The sequence below is a fragment of the Triturus cristatus genome, chromosome 4_1, assembly GCF_964204655.1.
Source record: "Triturus cristatus chromosome 4_1, aTriCri1.1, whole genome shotgun sequence".
NCBI classification, from domain to species: Eukaryota; Metazoa; Chordata; class Amphibia; order Caudata; family Salamandridae; genus Triturus; species Triturus cristatus.
Window position 1 is genome coordinate 844,411,622 of NC_140585.1, and position 27,204 is coordinate 844,438,825.

At 51.4% G+C, this 27,204-nt stretch overlaps 1 protein-coding gene across 2 annotated transcripts in view; it reads right to left on the reverse strand.

The window, feature by feature from the left end:
• Window positions 1-27,204, reverse strand: part of TAF3 (TATA-box binding protein associated factor 3) — a 626,060-nt gene that overhangs the window by 568,448 nt on the left and 30,408 nt on the right. The gene's annotated exons all lie outside the window — the stretch shown is intronic.

The window sequence follows — 27,204 nt, forward strand, 5'->3', positions numbered from 1 at the left end:
GGGACACAGGGAGCTACATAAAGGTCCAGTGACTAGTGCTCCCGAGGAGAACCTTACAACCAACATGAGTCACTGTTCCTATCAGACGAGAGAGAAAGTAAGGGAAAGGAACTCTGCACCCCATGCACCCACACAGCTTTATCAAAAGATCTGACGAAGTGATCTTTCGGGAGACCCGTACGGCATTGCAGCGCCGGCCCAACGAGGGGCAACAGCCCAATGATGGATCATGACATCCTTCAGGGTGTGTGAGGGCATCAAGATCAGGACACACTGTCCCCCACAAACAGAGTAGTAGGACGACCAGAGAACCATTCCCTTACTTTCTCTCTCTTCTGATAAGAACAGTGACTCTCGTTTGTTGTATGGATGATCAGTAAAACTGTGGTGCTGTAAATTAGATCTCATGATGCCTTACTTTTCTTTAAGAACAGATGCAAATTATTCCACACTATTCTCAATATCTGACCTTCACCTCGCTAAAATTAACATTATCAGCATCCCTGGTGAAACCAACCTAGGGCCCACAATGTGAGAAAAGAGGCATTTGTCGATTTCCCACTTTGAATGGACAGCAAACCTAAACAACCATTGAAAATGCAATAGGTCTTGCCTTTGATTAAGTTAAAGCCATTTGCTTTGCTAATGGTATTGTATAGCAAAGCAAATGGCTTTAACTTAATAAAAGGCGAGACCTATTGCATTTTTAAGATGCTTCCTTAGAAACTAAAGTAAGAAAAAAAGCTTTGGTTCAATCATCAAAACTATGTATTCTGAACTGTGCTATTAATCAGAACTTCGGCACAATGAATGCACTGAAATATACCTAGCCTCATCCTGATAAAAATATTAGTAGTTTATTATTAGTTAATTAAAACTATAACTGGTTACATAAGAAAACTAACCTAAAAAGAGTAATGTTAGAAACGATGCCTTCGCCTAGAAAGAGCACAAGAATTTTTTTTTTTTAAATGACATCAATAGAATCCTTGCATGCTCAGAATCTTGCACAGTAATAAGTAAGGGTCAGGTGGTCTTAGGGTTGTTTGCTCTACAAACCCTGAGTAAGGTCGCCCAATTTAGCTTTGAGATTGTACGTTTCGCCCTCGTGGTAGAGATGTTGTGCGCTGGTGCGAAGCAATCTAAGGAGCAATACACGGTCTGTTTCCAGGTGACTTGAAAATCATAACAAAACAAAAGGCTACCATCTTTGATGTTTTTCCCAAAGTAGGGTTTTGTAAGCATGCCTTTCTTCTTTCCTCCTAAAGCTCCCTAGGCCCACCGCTCATTCCATCAGCAAGAAACGGGAAACCTTATACAAATATCAAATTCCCCCACCCATTTGGGGTCAAAAGTTGTACAACTTCCTGTGCTCACCTTTCTCCCCCTAACGTTTGCCTCTCAGTTCTGCCTTTAATGTCATTAGAACATTCGTGGTTCTGTAGAAATGTAAAAACGAGGCATGCGAAGAGATACAAAAGCTCTAAAAAAATATACATAAATAAAAAGCCTTGCGCTAGCAGACTTCTCCGACTTACTATTGCACATTGGAATAGAAATCAGGTTGACGCCTCCGGCGGTAGCACCAGAAGCTCGCAGCCTGTCCTTGAGTGAGTAGGGAGGTGGCGGTGGAAGCTCTTATTTCCCGTTCTCCCCTCTGCTACCTCCGTAAGCCGGCTAGCCCTCGCAGCCTAAGCGGCGTTGGTTTGGGGATTGTTTTTAATGATCTGAAAAAAGAGAAGTGCCTGGAAGCAGCATTTATTGCAGCAAAGCGCTCGTTCTGTTATGTCGCGGGCTTACGAGAACACCCCCAGCTGCAGCGGGGTTTCACCTGCTGGAACCGGTCCTAGTACGTATTTGGTTTTCATGACAAAATAATGCAGACAACGGTATCTGAGTTACCACGATAAACCATGACTCCATGTGGCAGGCACACAAACAAGTGCATTCTGGGAATTGTATTCCTACTTGAATTAAATTGAACAGATTTAACATGAAGACATCTGGTAACCTTTTTGAACGAGGACTCCATGTTCAGCCTTGTAACAGAGCGAGGCGATGACACCCCCTTGTGCACCCCACTCCCAAGAGCTCCCCACTGCTGGCACAGAAACCAGCCCCCCCCCCCGGCTCTACTCTAACTGGAGAAGGGATGTAGCCGATGTTTGTGATGGTGACTAGTGTTCATGTAGAGTCACTTTATTAAACTCAGGACCTGCTCTCAGAAGCCCCGCCCTCCCTTTTTGCAGACGTGTGATGGCCTTTGCTCTTTCTATGACCCATGAGATGGGGTGGCAGAGTGGGCTAAAGAACGGTGATGGATCAAACCCAGATCTGTTGACTGGGTATGAGTGTTTGATTGGTTCTGATGCTCCGTCCATCACCACCTCCTTTTGTACCGCTTTGTTCGCCATAAGTTGGCAGGGTATGCTCAGACGTGAGTCCCTTGCTCACTTTGCCACTGGATTCAAGCAAGCCTGGCTGAAGACGGCTGAAATGCCAGAAACCGGTCCTAGGAAGCTTGTTTCCGGTCCAGGGAAGGCATGGCTTGGCAGTTCGGGCTGGACTGTTCCCATGAGGCACAGGGTCAGACTGATTTGCATATGGCCATGTCTGAACTGGGGTGGCAGAGTGGGCTAAAGAACGGTGATGGATCAAACCCAGATCTGTTGACTGGGTGTGAGTGTTTGATTGGTTCTGATGCTCCTTCCATCACCACCTCCTTTTGTACCGCCATGAGATGGGGCCTACGTGTCAGGGACAGCTCAGCCGCCTGCGATAAAGCGCGGATAGATATATATATAAATAAAACGTGAGCGAGGCACGCCGATCAAAAACATAGTGCTTACCGACATTAAGGCGAGCCCCCCTCTATCGCCCAACAGGAAAGCCAGGCAAGCGCTCATGCAGTCGCACACATCTCGCACTCTTCCGACACTACTCGCCTGGAAGCCTGAGACTGCTTATGCGGCGCCCTGAGAGATCGCCCTGCCAGCTCACTGGGTTTGTGTTGTGGTCCCTACCGCGTGGTGGCACTGTGCATTCGGGACTGTGAGTCTGGCTACCAGCTGTGATCAAGGGCCTCCCCTGAACAGCCACACCCGAGGTCTTAATCCCTCTATTACCAACATGGCCCTGGGGAGGCACACATAATTAGCAGACCGCTTGAGGCCCGCAGCTCCCTCCCACCAGCAACTACCGAACTTCGTTGGAGCCAAGACAGCACCGGCCTGTCGCCCTGTGGATAGCAGAAACTGACACCCCATCAGGGAACCTCTGCTCTAGACGATACTACTGTTATGTTATGTTATGTTATGCACTTTTGTATTGCGCACAGCTGCCCCAGCTAAGGGGCGTCCTGGCGCATGGCAGGCAATGTGCAACAGATAGCAGAAACACAACACAGATAAAAGATCTATTTAAAAAAGAAACGTTTTCAGAGCTTTGCGAAAGGCCAAGAGGTCAGTCAGTAGCTGCAAGTCCACTGGGAGGGAATTCCAGAGTTCAGCCGCCCTCACCCGAAAAGAGCGACCACCAGCCCGACACAACCTGTATCGGGGGACCACCGCGAGCGCTTGGCTTCCCGATCTCAAAGCGCGGGAAGGACCATACCACGACAGGAGGTCAGCAAGAATTGGCGGACCTACTCCCCTCAAGATCTTAAACGCCAAGCACAACACCTTGAACTGGATGCGTGATTTAATGGGGAGCCAATGCAAGGATCTCGAGACACCTGAGACAGAGCTCCTTCGGGGTAAGCCTACAATGGCTCTAGCCGCGGCATTCTGCACTCGTTGAACTGTACACGCAACTACAAGGTGGCGGCGGCTCCGCGGCTTAGGAGACGCTCCGTGGGGCGTGGCTCACACCACAGACCCAATTGGGCTCTCGTCGCTAGCCCCTTAGTAAGTGCCCGTCTCGTTGGGGGCTGCCATCATTACCCTCTCAACAAGCAGCCGCTCCGGTGGGCTTGTCGTTCATCCTCCATGTGTCGGGAGGTTAGCCGCCCCAGAGTCCTCAGCAGAAACTCCACCCCATGACGCCGCATGACGCCAACTGCATTGTAAATCATTGAAGTGCCTTGACGCGCAACTCTTAACCGCCAGGTGCCCCCCACCGTGGGCAAGCACTGCTGCTCACACAGACCTGCCATCCGCTAGAAGTCAATGCTGTCCGCCCAGAAGCTGGCCATGGGACGCCTCCGTACAAATACACAGCAACTGGCTGCGAAGACCAACCTGCCGCATTCATCGCCACCAGGAGAGGAGGCAAGCCCTGACGTTTCAAGTGTCGCACTCGCAGCTAAGCTGGACTCGGTGCTAGCAGCCGTTGAGAAAATTGGGGCTACATTGGACCAGACCAGGACGTCTCCTGAGTCGGGCATCGACAAAGTCACCACAGATTTCACTTTATTATGCGCTGATCACCACAAGCTGGCGGAGAAAGTCCAATCACATGAGCACACTCTCTCTGAACTCAAGCCTGTCGCCCACAACCACACCGCAGCACTCCAAGACATTTTGGACTGGGTGCATGCACTAGAAGACCAAATTGAAGATTCTGAAGGGCGCTCCCTCCGCAACTATGTCCGCGTGGTGGGCCTTCCGGAGGGTGTGGAGGGCCTGACCCCGGAGTTCTATGTGGAGCGGTGGCTGAAGGACCTTCTACCTGCAGGGACACTATCTCTGCGATTTGTAGTGGAACGTGCACATCGCGTACCGGCACACAGACCACCCCCTGGAGACCGACCAAGGCCGTTTCTTTTCAAACTTCTGAATTACAGGGACCGCGACACAGTCCTGCATGAAACCTCATAAAAATCTCCAATCTGCAGATGGTCGACAGTCGAGTCATGTTGTTCCCGGACTACACGGCACAGGTGCAGCGGCAGAGAAGCACCTATACGGATGTGAAGCGTCCGCTGCGTGCTCTGGAACTCCCATATTCCCTACTGTTTCCTGCCAGGCTTAGAGTGGTGGCTGACAGAACGGCCCGCTTCTTTGACGCCCCAGAGAACGCCTGGGACTGTCTGGAAAACTTGGGATTGTGGTCGGGGATGCGCCCCAGCAACACAGAAGCCTCCAGGGCCAGCCGCAGAGGACCTAATCGTCGTGGACGTCAGATGAAAACAGGGAGCACCAGTACAACTGTGGCAGCACCGGACCCAGAACAAAGCCAAATAGAGCACCGCAGGGAACGCACACATACCAGGAGAGCAGCAAAATGGGCTCCTCTGACTGCCACAGCTAGCGGATCGTCCACTCCCAGACCTGATGAGCTTGACGGGATGTGGCCACCAGACGTCATGCCGCAAACAGCGGATGACCTCATATGATCACAGCAGCGGCAATGAGACCAACATGAACTGCAGCGCACGCAAGTAGAGACTCTCCCATAGCTAAGAACTGTTTTGTTGCTGTTTCACTTTTCGCTTGAGTTATTTGCTAATGCATCGACTTGCTGCATGCTTAAGCACATCACAATGGCTGCATTAAACAGCGTAGATGTACATCAGCGCGTGGGTCGGGACACGAGTGACAGATCCGCGTCATGGAGGGATATGCGGAGCACCCATTTAGGCGCGCATTCCACATCAGTCTATACACCGACATTGTTATGGCAGTTGTTGGGCCGTATATGGTTTGGATGAGCCCCACCAGGGCGCTCGCCCTAAATGTTAAAGTTTGATTCACTGCTTTCTGTTTTGGTTTTCCACGACTAGCCCGTACCCCCTCCACACGATACAGACTCGTAGCTCAGTGGCACACCCCTCCCTAATTAGATCACCACCCTAAGTTTATATGACACAGATACAAGTGGTCATGTGGAACGTACGCGGCATGCATACACCTATGTGTCGCTATTCTATCTATTCGTACTTGCAACGCCGTAAGGCTGGCATGGCGATGCTCCAGGAAACACATGTCCAAACCTGAGTTGGAGCGCTTGCGTAAAAGATGGAGAGGACAGGTATTTGGCACCACATATTCAGCGTATGCGTGAGGCACACTAATATGGGTCTGTGCCGGAATCCCGTTCGTTAGTGAGCACTGCGTCAGTGATGTAGAGGGGAGGTACACATTCATGAGGGGGGCGTTTAAACGGTCAAGAGATACTTTTGGGATCCCTTTATTCCCCCAATTCGGATCAGACCTCCTACCTCAACCGCATACCTGAAGTAATAGCCCGCTGGAGTGGGATTCCCTGGCTTCTGGGGGAGACGGTGGGGGGGGCTTTAACTCAGTTTTAAACGTGGACTTAGATCGGTCGTTCCCACCCCTTAACAAAACTCTCTCGGCATCCAATGCGCAGGCCCTCTCCGGTCAGCTGACACACTGGGCTCTACATGATCTGTGGTGGCTTTTAAACCCCACCGCCCACATATATTCTCATTACTCAGCAGTGCACGGTCTGCACGTGCGCCTCGATAGGCTGGTGGCTTCGCCGGTGCTGCTCCCATTGATTCGGAGTGAGGAGTATTTAGGGTGAACCCACTCCGATCATAATCCCTTACTGCTACAACTGCGCTGGGAACCACACCGCCCCCCGGTCCCCACATGGCGCCTACAGCCACCGGCCCTGGAAGACCCGGATTTTAGGTCATCACTGGGGACATCGATCCTGCAATACTTTGAGTTAAATGAAGGCACAGTCAGCGACGCGCTTGTCAAATGGGAGGCGTTTAAGGCGACAATCAGAGGCCATTGTATAGGGGCAACATGGAACATACGCAAACAACTGTGATTCCCTTGCGCGTATTGAAACCCAGCTGCTACGTTACGAAAACACAGGTGAAGGGGCAGGCTGCAACTCGTGACGCCTGGAAGCGCTGCGTTCTGAGCACGCAGACTACAAAGAGCATCTCCGCTGCCAAAATTACACCGCGCACACAGTCCGTACCCACACAGCGGTGGATAGGGCAGGCAGGCTATTAGCCTGGTTGATTTGACAAGCGCACGCACACGCTCCAATAGGATCGCTCCGCTCACCCGCAGGTCAATTGCTCACCACACAATGTGACATACACGAGGCCCTGACACAGCATTAGGCCGGCCTTTACCAGTCCCACTGTCGCTGCACTGCAGAGGAGCTGGCATGCTTGCTTGACCCCTTACAGCTGCCCACAGTAACAGAGGAACATCGTGCAGTACTCAATGAACAGATATCGCAGGAGGAGATTGGCGCGGCCATTCAATCTCTAGCGACAGGGAAAGCCCCGGGGCCAGATGGCCTGCCATCCGAATACTACAAAGCATACCAGGTCTCACTGGTGCAGCGCCTCGATACGGTATTCGCCGAGGACCTAGACGTGCAGTGCCTCCCTCCACATTATAATATAATAATAATAATCCACATTTGTAAAACGCGAACAATCACCCATAAGGGTCTCTAGGCGCTGGGGGCCGTCGGAAAGATTAAGCAAGCTATTGCCCAGAGTCACATGGTGCTGGGCTAATCTGCCGCTGGCGCCGGGGATCGAACCGTGATCCCCAGATTCCAGCGTCAGTCCCGTGGCGCCACACCTCTTCCCACCTCTACCACCTCCCTCGATGCGCGAGGCACATCTGGTTTCCTTGCTGAAGCCGGGCAGAGATCCGAAGGAGTTCGGTTTCTATCGGCTCCTGGCTCTGCTCAATACTATAGGAACAAGTTACTTACCTTCGGTAACGATGTATCTGTAAGAAACATTAGTTAGTTAGATTCCTCACCTTAGAATATCCCCAGGCGTCAGACTGGATCCGGAAGATTTTTTCGTCAGCAATACCCCTTGCGCGTCGCTAGGCGTCGTCTGCGGCTCCACGTCCGTCGTCGGCGTCGTGCGCCGGGATGACGTCGGAGTACTTAGACGCCACCCTCGCGCGCTGACGTCAGTTCTTGTACATAGCTTTCCGCGCCAGGAACGCAGAGCCATGCAAGAGACCGACACTGGTGCCAAAAATAAAATCTAGGGGCCTGAAAAGGATAACCGTAACCCTAGATGTCAGTTCGCAGAACGGGGAGGATGGGTGGGTCGGTGAGGAATCTAACTAACTAATGTTTCTTACAGATACATCGTTACCGAAGGTAAGTAACTTGTTCATCTGAAAGAAACACGTTAGATTCCTCACCTTAGAATAGATACCCAAGCAATACCATCCCCGGTGGTGGGTCTGCGAACCAAGATCACACCAGAAAGTCCTAGAGGACAGAACGGCCAAAGAAGCCATCCCTCCGGACTTGGCTGTCAAGGCAATAATGCCTGGCAAACGTGTGTAGGGAAGCCCACGTTGCCGCCTGACAGATGTCCTGCAAAGGGACACCCCGTCCCAAAGCAGTAGTAGCCGCTGTGGCCCGAGTAGAATGGGCGCGCAGCCCAACAGGAGGGTCCTTTTTTGCCAAGGAATAACAAATTTTGATGCACAAAACGACCCACCGAGAGATGGTCCGTTTGTGCACAGCTTTCCCCTTCTTAGCACCCACGTATCCAACGAAAAGTTGGTCGTCCACCCGGAACTGCTTTGTGCGGTCCAGATAAAAGGAGAGCGCACGTTTTGGGTCCAGACGGTGGAGCCTCTCTTCCTCTTTGGAAGGATGCGGAGGCGGAAAGAAGGTGGGCAAGGTGACAGACTGCCCAAGATGAAAGGGGGTCACCACTTTCGGAAGAAAGGAGGGACGAGGCCGAAGGACAACCTTGTCCGTATGAACAGAGAGAAAAGGAGGCTTTTATGATAAAGCCTGGAGCTCACTCACCCGTCTAGCCGAGGTGATGGCTACCAGAAAAGCAGTCTTAAGCGTCAGCAGACGAAGAGGACAATTATGAAGAGGCTCAAAGGGAGCGCACATTAGAAATATGAGAACAAGTTTCAAGTCCCACTGAGGCATTACAAAAGGGACAGGAGGGAACGTGTGAGTAATGCCTTTTAGAAAGCGTGTAACTACAGGGGACTTGAAAAGAGAAGGCTGATCAGGAAGCCGCAAGAAGGCAGAGATGGCAGCACGATAACCTTTCAAGGTGCCCAGGGCAGAGCCCTGCTGGGCCAAAGAAAGAATAAAGAGGAGAACCTCAGAAAGAGGGGCGGAAAGGGGATCCACAGCCTTTGCTGTGCACCATGCCACAAATTTGTTCCACCGGCAGGCGTATACCGTCTTTGTGGAGGGACGCCTGGCTGCCAGAATGATATCACAGACTTCAGGAGGCAAGTCAAATGGCATCAACTGCCGCCGCTCAATCTCCACGCATGGAGGTGGAGGCTGGACAGGTTCGGGTGGAGGACCGTCCCCTACTGCTGCGACAGAAGATCCTCCCGAAGGGGCAGACGTAACGGAGGATCGGTCAACATACTGAGTAGCTCGGGATACCAGTACCTTCGTGCCCAGTCCGGAGCCACCAAGATGACTTGGGCCCAGTCGCGCCTGATCTTCTTCAGCACTCTGGGCAGAAGTGGTATAGGCGGAAAGGCGTACAACAGACCGCAACTCCACTCATGACGAAAAGCGTCGCCGAGCGAGTGCCGCCTTGGAAATTCCAACTAGCAGAACCGCTGAAATTGCGCGTTCTCTTCGGTGGCGAATAGATCTAACCAAGGCTCTCCCCACTGCTGAAAGAGACCTTGCGCCACTTCGGAGTTCAGACGCCATTCGTGATCCATCATGCACCGGCGGCTGAGTTCGTCTGCTCTGGCGTTCAGAGAGCCCGCCAGATGTTGAACCACTAGGGTGACGCCCTGGTGTTCCAGCCATGTCCAGAGGCGCAGAGCCTCCTGACAAAGGGTCCACGACCCATCCCCGCCCTGTTTGTTGCAATACCACATGGCGGTAGTGTTGTCCGTGAACACCTGCACGACACTTCCCCTGACAGAGGGAAGGAAGGCTTTCAGTGCAAGTCGGATCGCTCTCAACTCCAACAGGTTGATGTGGAGACGAGACTCTGCCGGAGACCAGAGGCCTCTGATCTCCGCCTCTCCCATATGGCCACCCCATCCCAGGAGGGACGCATCCGTCACTACAACATGCTCCGGTTGGGGAAGGGAGAGGCTCTTGCCCGTGACCCAATCGCGGTCCGTGAGCCACCACTGCAACTGCTGCGCAGTGCCCTCCGAGATCAAGACATGGTCGGACAGGTTGCCGTGATGCTGGGCCCACTGAAACTTCAGGTCCCACTGCAGAGCCCGCATGCGCCGCCTGGCATGATGCACTAGTAGGATGCAGGAGGCCATCAGCCCCAGAAGCCGCAACACTAGCCTGACCGAAACCCAGGATAGAGGCCGAAAGATGGGAATCAGGGCCTGTATATCCCAGACCCGCTGTTCCGGAGGATAAGCCCGGAACTGCGCCGAATCGAGAACCGCTCCGATGAAGAGGAGCTTCTGAGAGGGACTCAGGTGTGACTTCGGCACGTTGATGGAAAACCCCAGCAAATGCAGGAGATCCGCCGTAGTCTGGAGGTGGGAGACGACTGCCTGGGGCGAGCCCGCCTTCAACAACCAGTCGTCGAGATAGGGGAAGACTGGAACCCCTGATCTGCGCAGATGAGCTGCGACCACCGCCATCACTTTCGTGAACACCCGAGGGGCACTAGTGAGGCCGATGGGGAGCACGGTGAACTGAAAGTGCTCCAGGCCTACCGTGAACCGCAGGTAACGCCGGTGGGCCGGCAGGACGGGGATGTGGAAATAAGCGTCCTGCAAGTCCAATGCTACCATCCAGTCTCCAGGGTTTAGGGCAGCTAGAACCTGAGCCAAAGTCAACATTTTGAACCGTTCCTTCCGAAGGAAGGCATTGACGTTCCGGAGGTCCAAGATAGGGCGTAGGCCCCCCCTTGCCCTTCTTGGGAACCAGAAAGTAGTGGGAATAACAACCACGACCTACTTCTGGGCTCGGAATGCGCTCGACGGCCTCTTTGGCCAAGAGGGCCGAAACTTCCTCTTGCAGAAGATTCAAATGATCCTCCGAGATACGGTGGTGCTGCGGTGGCATGGCTGGAGGGGTCGTCTCGAAGGGGAGGGAGTAGCCCCTTCGGACGATCTGCAGCACCCACCTGTCCGAAGTGATGGTACGCCAGTGGAGCAGGTGATGGCGAACTCTGCCGCCCACTGGCGAGGAATGGGCCGGAAAGCTCGGACTAGGAAGGCTTGGAGGCGGATGCTGCCGGGGTGGATGTGGGCTGACCGCGTCGTCCTCCAGAACCGCCTCGGCGGAAACCAGGTCCGCGACCGCGCGCAGGTTGGTTCTGCGGCTGGTGGCTAGGCAGACGTGAGGAGGCACCCCTTCCTTGGCCACGAAAGGGGCGAAAGGCGGAAGTTTGCGACCGCGGGGCCGAGAGGCCCAAGGACTTGGCCGTAGCCCGGGAGTCCTTAAAGCGATTCAGCGCACTGTCCGCTTTCTCACCAAAAAGGCGAGTGCCATCAAAGGGCATGTCCATGAGAGTGCTCTGGACATCCCCCGAAAAGGACGTGGTCCGCAGCCAGGCGTGACGTCTAAGCGCCACCGTGGTAGAAACCGCCCTACCCAGCAAGTCCGTAGTGTCAAGCCCACATAGGATTGCATGTCGTGCTGCGTCCCTCCCATCGGCCAGAGCCTGGGTAAGTCGTGTCTGGGCCTTCTCCGGGCACAGGGGCAGCACGTCCTCCACCGTATCCCACAGAGAGTGGGAATAAAGGTCCAAAAGACAGGCGGTGTTCAAGGACCGCAGACCCAAATTAAGGGAGGAGAACAGCTTTTTGCCAAACTGTTCCAGTCTCTTGGAATCCCGGTCCGGCGGAGCAGTCGGGAAGGAGGATTGGGAGGTAGAAGCCTGGATAACCAGGCTCTCGGGGGTGGGGTGTTGGGACAGAAAACTGGGGTCGCCCGGAGCAGGGTGGTGGCGCCTGGCGACGTTCCTGTCCACAGGAGGAACTGTGGAGGGCTTGGACCAGGTGCCCTGCAGAACGTCAATGAGGGCCTCATTGAATTGCAGCAGAGGCTCAGTGGAGCTTGCTGCAGACTGAAGCACCTCAGTGAGGACGGTAGTCCTCACAGCCACGGCAGGCAGCTCGAGCCCAAGGGCTGCGGCCGCCTTGCGCGGCACCACAGAGAAAGCAGCACCCTCCTCCGAAGCCACAGTCGGAGGAGAGATGAATCCAGTGTCTGGTGAGGTATCCAGACCACTGGCCTCCCCCAGTTCATCTGCCCAGTCCTGTGACAGCTGAGCCTGAACGGCCATAGGATCCTTGAACCCCTCCCATTCGCCCCCGTCATCCGATTCCTGGTAAACAGGAGGAAGGAGCGGAGCCGGACGATAGACATAATGTGTCTCTAATGGCGCCGTACGCGGCGTCCATCGACGCCGCAACGGCGCCGGATCCGGAGCGGGGCTGAACTGGGGCTCGACGCCGAGCGTAGCCGGCGTCGGAGGTGGAACCGGTGTCTACGCCGGCGGAGGAGGCGTGACGAGGTCGACCGGCGTCGACGGGGACTCGGGGGCGAGTCCCTCGGGAACCTGCGGCGTCGGAGCCGGAGCCGCCGGCATGCAAGGTTGCCCAGTCGGGTCCGCGGGGCCCGAAGGCGCGCCAGCGGGCGTCGAAGGCGGAGCCAGGCTTCTCATGGCCGAGAGGAAGGCACTGACTTCCGCCGGCGTCGCGTCAATCCCAGGGACCGGCGGGTATGGGGACTTGCGCGGCGCCTGCGGCTCCGATGGAGCCGCGGGGGTGGAACCACCCTGACGCTCGGCCGAGTCGCGCGACCGGCGAGGGGAGTCCGAAGAGTGGTGTCGCCTCTTGGACTTCTTGGAGTGCTTCGACTTACCCGAAGACTTGGAGCCAGACAAGCGATGATGATGTCGGCTGCGGCTCCGCGACCAATCCTTGGACCTCCTCCTGGACCGGGATCGAGAGGGGCGCGGAGCCGAGTGGCGAATCTCGAGGAGCTTACGGGACCGCTCCCGTCTAGCCTTCGAGGTCAGGGCCTTGCAGTCCGAACACGACTCCGCGTCGTGGTCGAGGCCCAAACAGTAAAGGCACCGGCGGTGATGATCCGTAACCGACATCAAGCGGTTACAGTCAGCACAGGCTTTGAAACCAGGCATCCTACCGGCACCGGAGTTGAGACAAGATCAAAAAGGATCAAAAAAAAAACTTAGTCAAAAAAGACTAAAAGGGGTAGCTCTCCCGGATCTGCGCTTACTGGCGCGGAAAAAAGAAGAACTGACGTCAGCGCGCGAGGGCGGCGTCTAAGTACTCCGACGACGTCATCCCGGCGCACGACGCCGCCGGACGCGGAGCCGCAGACGACGCCTAGCGACGCGCAAGGGGTATTGCTGACGAAAAAATCTTCCGGATCCAGTCTGACGCCTGGGGATATTCTAAGGTGAGGAATCTAACTAACGTGTTTCTTTCAGATAGTCCTCGCAGAGGTCCTAGTCGACAGGCTCGCACAGGCAGTTCCAGGATTGGTACACACGGACCAAAATGGCTTTGTGCCAGCGTGTAACACCTCCCTCAATTTGCGCAGTTTCTTCCAAGTAGCCACCTATGTAGTAGAGGACTGGCCAAGAGCAGGCTGCCTCGTGCTGGACCTAGAGAAGGTTTTCGACTCCCTGGAGAGGCCTTACTTGTTTGCGGTACTCGCAAAGTTTGACCTACGCCTGCAGTTTACTCACTTGGTGCGTCTTCTCTATACTGACCCCACTGTGAAGGTTAAGATGGGCACTTACATCTCGGACTCCCTCCCCATGCCTCCTATCACCATTCCTATTTACGCTCGCAATGGAGCCATTAGCGGAAGCGTTGCGCACCCAGCTGGCAGATGGGGATGCCCCTGGGGGACGCTACCCATCAGGTATCGCTCTATGTGGCAATCTCCTCATTTACCTCCGAGACATTGCCTGCTTTCCTGCTCAGCTAACCAGACTACTTGAGGAATTTGCTGCACTCTCCGGGCTGTGAGTGAATGCCGGTAAATCTAGCCTTTACCCCTTCAGAGAGGGACTCTGCGACCCGGGACTTGCCATAGGTGCACCCTGGTGCGTTGGGCACCAAATACGTTCAGTTATCTGGGACTCCAAATTTACCATCAACCACAAGATTTATACGATGGGAATCTCGGCAGAGCGGTCACGTCCATCAAGTTGCAGATGTGCTTCTGGATCACTTTGTCACTGGCCGTGGCAGGCAAGGTAGCACTCACCAAAATGGTGGTCCTCCCACGGCTCCTATATTATTTTACAAACTTACTTGCGTATGTCCCGATCTCCTTCTTCACTGCTTTTGAGAGACAACTCAGATTTCATCTGGGGTAGTGCCAGACACAGACTGGCACTAAATAAGCTGTATCTGCCAACAAACCAAGGCGGACTGGCAGTCCCCTGTCTCGGACAATACTACCTAGCCTCTCAACTGCAGTGGATAGCACGCTGGCTCTCTGATCGCAACTGCGTGGATAAAGCAACTACACAGCCGCCTTACCCCCTGGAGCACATAGTCCGGTTGTTCCACCCTGGGGCGCGACCACGGCAACCAGAACCTCTACTCCTTGCGGTAGCTTACAGGTGTTTTTGCAGAAGCTTGTACCGGACATGCAGCGTTACCCCTATGCACCAGCGGTGCCCCTAGGGGGTACCCCCAGCGGACAATCAATACTGACAGCACACATACTCAGGGACTGGCATGACAAAGGTATCCGCACCCTAGGGGACCTGTACCGGGACGGGACACTCATACCCTACGCAGCCCTAGTGGAGGAGGAGCTACCGCCAGGGCAATTCCTCACTCACTGCGTGCTGGTGGCCTCACTCACGGCAAAATGGGGAGATATCACGACAGAGCTGCGTACGCACCTCACCATACAATATCTGCACATCATGGGGCGAGGCAGACATTTGACGCGCTGGTTTGCGGCCTTTTACTCCGCACTCACACAGCAATCAGCCTTGACACTATGCCACAAGTGGGAAGAAGACCTAGGTAGCCAACTCACCGATAAGGAATGGGCGGGAGTGCTTGAGAGCCCCACACACATCCACAGGAACATGCGCTTTCGGCAGATACAGCTTTATATTATTCACAGAACATATCTCACACCTGCGAAAATTAATCAATACTTTATCCGCAGTGATGCAGCGTGCCCGCGGTGCAGAGAGGTAGGGGCAGATCTGCTACACATGTTTTGGGCCTGCCCCTGGGTGGGGGGAATACGGAGGGCCGTGGCTGCTAAACTGCGCGAGAGCACTGACAAGGAGTTGCCCTTCACTTGGCATACATACTTGCTACACAAATTCTGCAGAACCCCCAGCACGAAGGTCACGTCCAGATTCATAGATCTGGGAATGATAGTGGCCAAACGGCTGATTAGTAAAAGATGGAAAGCACCAGACCCCCGCACATACAGGCCTGGCGTCATTCCATGCTTGCGTGGGCCAAAGCAGAAAGCCTCGCTATTAAACGTGAGGAGACACTGGAATTGAGTAGGGTCCCCATTGCCACATACTGGGATACAATCTACCTCGCACTGCAACACAGCCCGGGCACGCTGACCACGGACCGCTCTGCCACGCCAGCCCTCGGCAGCGCTAAGCCCCGCGGGCGACAACACATGCGCTGCGCCGATCTTCAGCTGGCGAGCACAGAATGCGTGCGACACTCAGTCTACACACACTCTAGGCAGGGGTAACAATCAGACGCTGTTAAGCACACGAGCTATGAGTCATGTCATATATGGATGAAAAAGGGGGGGCTACGGGCTGTTTGTTTGCTTTTACTGTGCACCCCTCTTCTTCCTTTCTTTTACCCCTTGTCTTATATCCACAGTTCCTAGTTTTTATTGTTAACAGCTAATCTTTTATCGGAACTCCTTCACAGCTGAGCGCCAGTGCTTCTACTGGCATCATGGGACAATACCAGCACATGTGTGCGACAACAGACATTCACCGCCATGTGTGTCCTGGAAGACACCCAATGTGTAGACAGGGATGTGATTGAGCTGTCATCTTACTACTCTCCTTTTCCTGTCCCTTGTTTCTCACCTGTCTTCTACTGCAGGCCGTGCATGTACCTGTCAATCATATGTCCGATTACTTTTGTACATCATTCCACGCAAGAGCTGCAACTATGCTATATGGCACTACTGAACCTCGCATGTTGAATGTGACGCTCAACATTGCCTGCTATTTAACATGACTTAAGCTGTACCAATATTAAAATTCAATATAACAGATTCGCACAATAAAAAAATAAAAAAAAGAGTTCATAAAGAATTGTATAGCCAGCATTGCTGGCTCTGCATTTTGCATAAATATTAACACATCATTTGCAACTGACGTGCTCTCGAAATTCAAAAGGTACACTAGCAATGTCAGCATTCTCTCTGATCGAGATCAACAGAAGTACAATAGCCAAGACAGGGGAGGGGGCACCTAGATCCGTGTTGCAGAACAAAAGCGTCAGATACAATACTATTAATTATCACTCCTGCACTACAGTTAGAACATGCAGCAAAAACCATAAAGGTAAATTCATTAGCCACAGAGAATCTGCGTAGTAATAAACGCAGGAAACCCCATGAGAACTTATTAAAGGCTACTGCACGCAAATCCAATAACTTGAACTTCTTAATAATATGTCAAAAGACCTGTGTATGTCATGGGCCGATCGCCCTTTCATGATCCAGTATGCGCAGGGTGAAGTAAAAAGTACTTACTAGGCTCCAGTCTGGTTGGAAGAATTCTTGCGTACATCTTACAATCCACATTAAGATAGTTTTTTGCTTTCAGTGTGTCTATGCCTTTCTTATGAATAACTACAATAGCTGCTGCAGCATAGGTAAATTCACTTTCCATTCATCTGGGAAGTGCATAAAAACTAAAACCACTAGTTTAACCAAAACATTCTGGTACGTTTTATTTAAAAGGCACAGGAGACAAATATGAAATCTCAGTTGATCAATATGACTTTCTAGACAAAAAAAAGCAGCAGCAATTAGTGGGGGAGAGAGGTTCGATAGCAGCACTCAATAACATTTGACAACTTCTGGTTTAGCGAGTCACATGAGTTAACGGAAAAACTTCTACAGAAGCAAAAAGTTGCTTGACCTTGCAGACATTTGACTTCCACTACAAGCGGATTCACACTCTTTTTCACACTCTTTTTCAGTTTCATTACAGTCTCATTCAGCATAACAAAGCAGTTAAGCAGGGGTGTACTGTGCTCTATTTTCAACGACTTTGCGGTCACTCTTGCCCTTTAAGGTAGGAAGGAGGCTCCCAAAAGAAAAACCACTGTTGAAAAAAGGCGTATTTCACTTTCTTTTTCAGTCCACTCAGAGGACCTTTTTAGCCCATTGCAAGACTTTACAAACTTCGAGTATCTAGTACCAGACTGCACATCTGCAGTTCTCTTTCTGATATCTCCTTGCTTAGTGGGCATTATATCCCACTTCTATGGGTCAATCAATCAACTCTGACTTATAGAGTGCGGTTAATCAATTGTAAGGGTAGCCAAACACTGAGTATTTGCTGGGATCAGTCAAAGAGCCAGTCTTGTTTGGTGAAAGCTTCGTCAAATTATTATGCAAATATGTTTGCACATTCACTGCCTTTAGTAAGGCCAAAACAATATGCGTAGAGTATTTGCCTCAAGAGCTGTTTTTGGGCGGGCTGGCGGGAGAGAATGGCTTCCAGCCAGATCTCATTTAGGTCCCAATATTACAACAAAGATACCAGAATAATATGGACATGAGTGCACACATTTTTTCAAATCCACCTGACTTTGCACAATGTTTGAAGGATTTTCCATGTACGTCCTGACATTGTGCATTCTTTCATTTTTTCTCCATGTCCTTGGAAAAGTACATAGTGGTTGTTAGAATTTTTACACATTGTTAATCATTTGGGCTTCTCTGAGATGGAACGCCACACTGGGTTTTTTTCCATTCAATTTGCAATTAGGGATGGTTTGTGATTACTTATCTTGAAAATGCAGTGTGGTTAACTATTCTTTTTGTATGTATAACTGGAAGGAAATTTCCAATGGATTAGGGGAGGGGAGTGAAGTCTGTAGGCAGACTTGTTTGAAGTAAAGTATAAATATGAGAATTCTATTAGTTGTTCATTACCTTCACGGAACAGATTTTTCCTTGTTGGTTTTGCATCCGCTTAAGCGTGAATAAACTGATCTGTTTTACCTCCGACTAACTGTACTCCTTTAAATTTGAAGTGGAGAAGAATGATATTTTCCAGAGCGCAGAGGTGAGTTCTCCACAAATCTATTATACTTACGGAAAGGGCTACCACTCCAGTCCAAATTTCTATCCCCAGAGAGAGAGAGAGACACGTGGCAGGAGATCAAGACCTGCGGTCTCAGTATCCCAATGCAAGTTGTCTTGCTTCTGCCCTATTAAAGGGCGAGGGAAGATTCAAATTTTTCGTACCCAATTGGGAAAAGGTAAAAAGAGTTCCCTGGGTTATGGAATCAGTTACTGGTTTCAAAATAGAGTTCCTCGAATAACCTTTTCCCTATAAGACAACAAAAGTAATTAAAGTTAGACATAGAAAAAATGGTTTTTATAGACACAGAAGTAGCACAGTTGCTAGAGAAAGGGACCTTGATTCGTGTTCAGAGGTTGGAAAGTTCAGGAGGCTTTGTGAGCACTGTCTTCCTAGTAAAGAAAAAGGACAAGGGTTGGTGTCCAGTTATAAAATTAAGAGATTTACAGACCTTTCAAGATTGAAGGAATCCATCTTCTAAGAGACATTTTGCAAGCAAACAATTGGTCAGTAAAGTTAGATCTCAAGGACGCATATTTCACGATTCCCGTGGACAGGGACTGTACGAAACATCTCTGCTTCATTTGGAGGGGTATCCTGCACCAGTTCCTAGGTCTGTCTTAAGCTCCTTGGTGCTTCACCAAGGTACTACATCCAGTGGTAGATTTTCTCAGGGAGGGGGTGTCCAATTAATAATTCACTTGGACAATATTTTGCCCATGTCCCAGGACACAGTAGAGCTTTTCGAAAAATGTGAGATTGACTAAACTAACACTGGAGAACCTTCATAGTAAATACAGAAAAGTCTGTCATTTTTCCCTCACAGAATTTAGAATACCTAGGCTTCCAGGTAGATACTTTTTTGTCACAACTTATTCTTCCTCACAAGAAAGTAAATAAAGATAGATACAATTAGGTCTGGGGCCTCCTACTGGACGCTGGGGAGGGCGAGATCGCCCCCCGGGGTCCTAAGTCATTAATCCTCGCCTGAGCACTTCCCACGGTCAGGAGAGAGTGCAGACTTTGGGCCCCTGCGCAGCCTCGCAGCGGCCTTGAGCGCCTAGGGAGGACTCGGGGATGACGAGGGGCAAGATGTCTCGATCGACGCAACCGAACACGATCACGCAATATACCACGCAGAGACTGCCATCCCAGCGGCTTACGCGGCAGACGGGCCTAAGCGGGGCGGAGGACGACCCGGCGGAGCCCTCCCGTGCGGAGTTGTTAAAAGCGATACAGGGGTCCCATTCGGCGCTGGAGCGGCAAATCGAAACGGTCTCCATTGATGTGAATTTGCTCAGGACAGACCTCCGAAACGTGGCGGATAAAGTGGCCGATGCAGAAGAGAACATAGAGCACCTAAAGGGAGAGGTGAAAACCCTCACACAGACAGTCGTGCAGCTCAGGGCTACGACAGCAGCCCTGGAACGGAGGGCGGAAGATGCGGAAGGGAGGGACCGCCGCAGTAACATCCGGGTCGTTGGTGTACCGGAACGGGCAGAGGAAGGCAACGCGGAACGGTTCCTAGAATGCTGGATTCGTACGAGTCTGTGCCCGAGGGGGCTGTCGGACATTTTCGTTATCGAGAGGGCACACAGGGCACTGGTGCCACCGCCAAGACCGGGGGCCCCTCCACGGGCCACCATCGCCAAAATCCTTAATTACCGCGACAAGGACTGTATTCTAAAGGCGGCGAGGGAGGTGGCGAATCTTATGTATGAGAACAGCAGGATTTCCATTTACCCTGACTATACGCAGCAGGTGCAGGAGCAACGAAAGTCATTCCTGGGGGTTAAACAGAAGCTACGGGCGATGAACCTGCAATACATGCTGCTCTATCCCGCCAAGCTAAAGGTACTGTGCCAGGGGAAGGCTCACTTCTTCGAAACCCCGGGAGAGGCTTGGGAATGGTTGGAAGCTCGGGGAGAGGATGTCCCGTCGGGAGCGGGGAGGGGCCCCCGTGAGGCGTGGGGCATGCGGCCACAGCGGAAACGTCCAAACAGGCACAGGTATTCCGCGGGGCCGGTGGCAGGCCAGGATGGTGGCAGAGTGACAGTGGGAGCTGACGGGGCACTGCAGCTGGGACAGGCGGGAGCAGAGATGGGGCCGGAGCCTTCCGCAGGACGCCCGGCGGGCCCCGAAGACATTCTGGTCCCGGATACGCTGCCTGCCTCGGAGGGAGAGGTCGTGGCCGCAACCCTGGTGATCCCGGAAACAGTGGGGGTTGAGACTCCGGGCCGGGGGGAGCCCTCTTGAAGCGACATGTTGCCCAGGCTTGGAGACTCTGGGAAGGGATGTGACACTACCCTGGGTTGCGGTGTCTGTACTAGGCTGTGTGGGGGCTGAGACATGGACCCGGGAGGGGTTTGCCGTTTCTGTGGAATTTGAGTAATGGGGCGGGAGGGAGTTGGGTGGGGGGACTGGGTGTTGAGGGGAGATTTGGTCAGGTTGTAAGTATGGTTGGTAACGGGGTCAGAACAGGGGTCGGGGGGGGGGAGGGGGGAGTGGTGGTTTGAGTGCGGGGGTATGGTGTGGGTGTGTGAATGGGGTGGCCGTGCACGTCCTGGCACCAGCGGGGTAAGGGCATATAGGCATGTTTGGTTGTTGCTGGCATAGTGCTCGTGGGTGGGGGGAGGGGGGCATTGTTGGGGGGGATGTTGATGGGGAAAGTTGATGACATCAGTTGTATTGCAGGTCAGGTACCGGATTGGGGCTACGTTGGGATGGGGTGGCCGAGGCGGGGTGGAGTGATTAAGAGATCATGGGATACAAGTTTTTGAGCTGGAATGTGAGGGGGCTCGGCACGTGCACAAAGCGACCTGAGAAGCACCTGTGCTTCTTTTAGGCTCTTTGCAGTACCTACTCAGTGCAACTCCTATGCAGGATTAGGGGAAATCTCCTACGGTGCAGACCACTCATAAACGAGTGTAACAGAAAAACATAGGGCACAGGGGCATCTGAGCGCCAATTAAACTTCAAAAGGTAATTTGCTGTGAGCTCCAATGATGCAAGTCATCCACAGCAGTTAAGTGTCTGAAGGTGGTCCCACGCCTGTCTTGGGTCCTCCACTGAGGTTTCACCCCACAACACTAAACAAGAAATGCCCTCCCAAGCTCTAGCAAATCCGGAACCTTCTGGGGCCACTCCGATTGTGCCTCTTTGCCAAAGACAACAGAGCCGCCCGCGAAGGAGCATGGGAAGCCTTTACCCTTTTCTGGACCCAACCTGCCTCACAGTACTTTTGTGGGTGCAGGGTCGGCATGCTCAGGGAATTCGCAACTTGCTAGCAAACCAGAGCTGCCCACGAAGGAACATGGGACTGCTTCACCCCTCTACTGAGACGTCAGCGCTCGTGCCAAGCTCCGGGGTTCCCTGTGGGTGGGACAAGGGAGTGCAGACGTCGACACGTGCAACTTGTGGCGCAGCAGCGACTCTCGGCCCTCGGAGAGTGCGGCACTGGGTTGGGGGCCCAAAGCACTGAGACAGCGCTGATCTGGTGTCAAATCAAGGTGGGCAAAGATGCGAGCGCTCAACGAGTGCCGAGAAGCCCCAACGTGCCCAAACGCGATGATCTTTGGAAGAACACAAAGGGGGCTCCACACAGACACACACGCCAACCTCTGTGAGAGGTCAAGCGAGGGGCGAAGATCACACTCCAAGTCAGAATGCTGTTGCAAGACTTCAGGGCAGGTAGGAGGAAATCTTTGATTGTCCTGAGAGTCCACAAGAGCAGGAGGCAGGTCAGCAGCTCTTGGAGAGCATTTGGGGCACAAATAAAGGTAGCAGGCCGGTACATTAAATTAAGTTGCAAAGTGGCAGTCCCTCCTGCAGTCCAGCAATCAGCAGGTCAAAGCAAAGAAGTCAGTAAAAGGTTGGTCTCTTCTGGCAGCACAGAAGTCCTCTGGCAACATAGACATAGAGCCAGCAGCGTCTGGTTACAAGTCCCATGCAGTGTCTAAAAACATGGGGTCAGAGACCCAGTACTTATGCTCACAAACGCCTTTGATGTAGGGGGAGACTTCAAAAGAACCCTTAGAACTGCACCACAATCCCTTTCAGCCCAGCCCTGGCTCCAGACTGATCAGTAGGGGGTAAATCAGCCTTTTGTGTGAGGGCAGGACACAACCTATTCAACGTTAATTGTGAACCACCTCTCCCAGTCCAGGAAGACAGTCAGTATGCAGATGAAAGCAGATGTATCCCATGTCAAACCCAGCCCTTCCTGTGTTGTGGCTATCTAGAAAGTATGCACAAAGTGTAGCTGTCACCCAGTCCAGACGTATATTGGGGACAGGATGCAAAGCTTAAGGAGTTATAAGCACAGAGAAATGCCCACTTCTAAAAGGTGCATTTCTAAAATAATCATGTAAAATTCAACTTCAAAAGTAAGCCGGATTTATCACCACTATTCTAAAAATACAAAACCTAGCAATGCCACTCCTTTCTGATCAGGAATTATAAAAAAATAGAGGTACATATTTTACCTTTTGCTTACACAGCACTCTGCCCACAGAGCTTCCTAGGGCCTACCTTAGGGGTGACCTATGTGTAATAAAAAGGTAGTTTGAGGCTTAGTAAGTTGGCACACAGGGCCTGTGGTGGCTGGCCTGAAACCGGTTTAAAAGGCTACTTCTGTCAGTGGCAAAATCAGTGTTGCAGGCCAACTAAAAGCCTTTAATTTACAGGCCCTGGGTATATGCTTTACTACCTTACAAGGGACTTACCAAATATGCCAAACAGGTGTAAAACAATCATACCATGTTTATAGAAGAATGCACATGCAATTTAGCACTGGTTAGCAGTGGTAAAACTGCCCAGAGTCCTAAGGATGGTCAGAAAAAAGGGAGGAGGAAGGCAAAATGTTTGGGAATAACGCAGCAAAAAGGGCCAGACCCAACACCTTCCAATAATCATAGCCTTTCACAGCTAACTGTGTAACAAACAAGTCGGTGTATATTAGGTAGTTTGTGTAAGCAAATATTCCTTGTGGGCGCAGCTTGGCCGGGCTGTGTAATGGTCTCCCTTTAGAGGGGCTCCACCGGCCGAAGCTCTAATCAGGCAAGAATCAAGCGCCACATGGGCTGCTCACCAGGCTAAAATAGTGGGCCCGAAATGAACACATTTGCAGTGGGGGCACTTTGGATGCGAGTGAAAGGTGGCTAACGACGTGACTTGGCCTGTTCCGCAGGGGCGATCCCCGGTGTTGCGTCGCCACAGAGACCATGACAAAGCGGCCTACACAGAGGGGCCAGGCTACAGGATAACGCGGCTTCAGCTCAGCTTGCTGGGACGCGTTGCGACCAGAATGGACCCAGGGACAGAAGGAGCCCTTAGGTTGTGGCATGCGGCGCGCCCCTCTTGGGACAGGGATTGGGACAACCAAGATTGGAGCTTTGGGGAGACAAACACAGGGACACAGGCGGCTGCTGTTGGTGTATGCCATGGGGGGGGGGGGAAGAACTTTATTGGTCAGAGAAGTGATGACTTGGATACTTTCACTGCAGTTATACAGGTGAATACACCACATCGCCCCACCCTTCACATGACTGCATTTTGACTGCCTGAACAGTTGCTTGTATACGCTGAGAGAGACTTGATTTACTTGTGACTTGAGGCCCCCACCAGCGACCTGAATTACTATTGCCTCGTATTTTTGGGGGCAGGGGGGAACCACTGCTTGGGAGCTGGAGCTTCGTGATCACCGAGACCTAACACACCAAATACAGGGGTGCTTGAGCCCGTTTGCAAAGCTGTGTGACTGGTGCTGTTGCTGCTCCCCACTGGACTGTAAGTGCCTTTTCTTGTGGAGCTGTGGATCATGGCCTGTTCATGCCCCCCAACAGCGGACAAGGCTCAGGGTGAGGCAGGGTCCTTAACTCATTGCTCTGAGGCGCTGCCTGTTGGATTGTGGGGCCTGCCTTGAGTCCCGCTGATTTGGTTCCGAGACTGTTCCCCTCTGGCACCAGAGTTCTTAGCCAATTATATTGGACAGTACAGGCATCACTTTTTATCATTGGAAACAAAAATAACTAAATAATCGAAACTTCAGAACAAAACTAGGCACCTTATAAGACAAGGGGATCTGGGGGTCGCATTCAGGGGCATCTCCTGAGCGCTCTGAGGCGGACCCGCAACAGGATATTGATATAAAAGAAATCCTGGTAGATATAAGGGCAAGCCTTAAGACCATTGACCCAAAGTTTGATATCCTCCAAGCCGCTTGCATCAGGTCAAACAGCGAGTGGATAAGCAGGAGGATCACATTGACCATTTCGAGCACTGCATGTCGTCGGACGCAGATGATGCACAAGCGGAATTCAGGGAACAACTACTGAAAATGGGTAGAGGTTAAAAATGAAAATCTCTTAGCATGCACCCGGCACAACAATCATCTGATGACGGGCGTCCCATAATCCACAAACATTACTAAAATGGAAGATTATGTTGAAAATATGCTGTGTGATCTCTATGAGGAAGGCTTATCCACTGTTTCCATGGAAGAAGGTGCCCATCACTCACAGAGTCCTATGTCCCACCCGACCCCGACCACCACCACCCCCCAGCGCGCCTGCGCCCCGTAGTCGCACGCCTACTGAACTACAGAGACACGGTCCTGCATCTCACGCGAGAGCGTGGTTCTATCCAATTTCAAGGAACAGCCTGTCATTCTACCCAGACTTTATAATAGCGGTGCAGGCAGCCCGCCTTGAGTTTCTGCCAGCCAAACAGATCCTTCGGAATGTGGAAATCACCTAGGCCTTCATCTACCCAGCCAAGCGGAGAGTAACGTGGGAGGGCAAACAGCATTACAAAGCAGCGTCAAAATTTGCTAAGCACACCACTAAGGACAAGGGCTCCCCTCGGTCTTCACCGCACGCAGCAGACAAAAATATGTTGGGGTATAATGACGGATACCGTTCCCACTTACAGCTTCCTGGCAAGGTCTCCTTAAGGTTTGCCTTACACGCTATGCTGTTTTTGTCTCTATTTCAGATAAGATGGCCGCACTCAGGGCACCCTCATGTTTGCTATCCATTATGTTGCTTACGGTTTTTCCACAACTCGATAATTTGCAACATGTAGCCCACTAATATAACCGACTCGGCTACCCTGCAGTACATGGTAGGGTAGTCGGCCCGGGTACTCCTTGCCCTCAAGGATGATTCCTATTCAAGTGTTTAAAGCGTTGGGTGTTTGGGGAGGGTGGGAAATGGTACACAACCTAGTTGAGGGTTGGTGTTGGTGTGGGTGGTGGGAGGGATGGGAGGGATGTTCTATTTCACTGTTTATCATTGACTTCCACTCATTTCACTACTCACTTGGTAATCATATCTGATTTTTCAGTTGGCGCTTACCGGCATTGCAGCCTTGCATTAAGGCCATATGCATCCACTTAATTTACTAACATGGAACATCCACAGCCTTAATGATCACTGCAAGACGTGACAGGTGTTTGCATACTTACAAAGGCACTCCATAGATATTTGCTTATTAAAGGAACTTCACCTAACAGAAAAGGACTATTACTTAGCTGCGAACCGGGTGGAGTCTGGAAACATGTTGCTACTTATTACAACTATGGTAGCGGTGTGGCGATCCTCATTAGAAAGGGGGAGTTCAGTGCGACACACAGGGCAGATATGTTATACTTTCGGGAGTCATTCAAGATTACCCAATCAAGATTATTTCGGTCAATGGTCCTAATATATATGACCCCCAATTCTTCGCGGAGGTATAGTGGCTGGCTGAGACGCTGACGCAACTGTGTGGAGTGGAGATTTTAATGTCATACTTAATCCCGAGATGGACATGTCAAGTGATTCCAGACGCCCTGCTAGAACCACAGTCCCAGGGATCACCGACTCAGACGCGGTAGCTTGGCGCGAGGCGGGAAGGCACGCCGGAAGCTTTGTGTGAAGTAGTTATGCAGCACACACTCACACTGACCCAGTAAAGCACACACAATAAATAGACACCACTTCAAGTTCATTGACAAAAACAAGTATCTTTATCTACTTCTGGTTAAGGTAGGTAACGTACAGTTTTCACATTAGTCAGGATAAACGGTTTCTGGTAACCTCAGGCAATACAAGTAACATTGCCTATGTAGTGCATGTAAAATGGCTTGTTCAAATATGCAGCCCAAGGAATAACTCTTGGGCAGGTATGCGATCAACATGCGCAACATTTCCTATACAGTGTTTATATAACAGGTAATCCCTCCTAGACCACTGGGCGATATGAATGAACATTCTCAAGAATCTTACTCAATGTGGGCATTCAGGCTCATTTAGGTAGGGAAAATCAGTAACCAGGGCAGATCTATATTCGTCGTCGAAATAACTTTATTTCGGTCAAAGACCATAAAAGCACAGAATAGAAAAATACTACAATGTACAATTTCACTACAAACAAGCAGAGACTGCCGCCAGTTGCATAAAAAATAGTGTAGATTTTGATTATCCAAAAACAATCATTAATTATAAAAATCATTTACAGAAAGATTTATACAAATATGAATGCTGTCAAAATTTCTTTGTAGTATACATAAATGATCAGATGCCAAGGACTACATGAATCTAAGGATACTGCAAGATGGACTATGCAGAGACTCCATCATTTATAACACGTGCCCTTGCTATATCTACGATGTAAAAAGAGCCTCATTTAGCTAATTCATCTCATGTCAAAGGGACATATTATATTCAACATATAGGTCTTAAGAACAGAAAATGGCTCAAATTTAAAAAAGTGTCATAAAATAGGATAAAAACACTCAAAAAGGTTAAAAAGCCTAGATCAGAATTAAAAATTTACGCAGTGTACACAGAGATTCACATGTCACTTTACAAGGCCCCTGCGTAAATACCACATCGAGTTTAAAAATCGAGAGACAGCAAAAACTATTGGGGGATGGGTATCGTGTTTTAGTATCCTAAAGGCCTCTAAATGTAGCCTAAACCCAAGATGACGACTTATTGGTATTATCC